We start from the raw sequence: 928 nt of genomic DNA, 5'->3' as shown, positions 1-928 counted from the left end.
AAGTCCTAAGGAAAGCAATGCCACTTAAAGAGATCAACACTGGACACTATTTGAAGCAATTTTAGACTGCAGTCTGCCACTATAAACAAGTATAAAATGCAATAGCACCTACAAACTAAAAACTATAATCTTGTCCAAAGCTTAATTACTCCTGCTTTTTAACAGCTTTTTTAAAACTGGATTTAGTCCAAGGTCTATATAGGGTCTCACTATGTAGATTAGACTCACAGTGATCCAAACAAAGTCTGGGGAAGTTCAAGCATAAGGATGATTTCAAAAACGTGAAAGCTTTCCTGTTAAGCAAATGAAAAGGCATTTGATAGATTCATCAGAGCAATAAGATAAATTAGAGATAAGCTAGCATATTAGAGACAATCACAATGCACTAAGAAGTACAGCCATGGAGTAAGAACAAAATTCAACAACTACCACCACTTAGGCACAACGGGATCAGAATGCGGAGCAACAAATGTCCATGGCATTGTGTCACACAACATAGTGATCAGCAGATAATCAGTGGACTCTAACAGGAGGTATGTGAACAATTGAGGGAGACAACTTCGTCATAAGATACGTCAAAAACATGGAGGAATAAAGACCTGCTAATACTACTATCATTACAGGGCGACTGTGTTTGCTTGGGCACAGCCTGCCCTCTGAGGGGTCACATCAAGATGCTTCAAACTATGGAGAAAACAGACTTCATTAAGATGGTGCAGGCAAGTCTCTATACAGGCAAAAAGCAAAAACAAGCCATCCTCAAAAAGAACTAAAATAAATTAAATAAAATATTCAGTTCACAACAAACAATTAGGGGATATGGAAAGAAACACTGGTGTCATCTATACACAAGAAAAAGACTAGTTGAGCAAATTACCCATGAGAAGGTCCAAATATTGCATCCAACAAAACAGCCAGAATTACTATG

The 928-nt window shown here is 37.6% G+C and overlaps 1 pseudogene; it reads right to left on the bottom strand.

Moving 5' to 3' along the window:
* Positions 1-928, bottom strand: part of LOC101588889 — an 8,150-nt pseudogene that overhangs the window by 6,295 nt on the left and 927 nt on the right.

The sequence above is a fragment of the Octodon degus genome, unplaced genomic scaffold, assembly GCF_000260255.1.
Source record: "Octodon degus isolate 3935 unplaced genomic scaffold, OctDeg1.0 scaffold00495, whole genome shotgun sequence".
In the NCBI taxonomy this organism is placed as follows: Eukaryota; Metazoa; Chordata; class Mammalia; order Rodentia; family Octodontidae; genus Octodon; species Octodon degus.
This window is presented reverse-complemented; position numbering and strand designations above follow the sequence as displayed.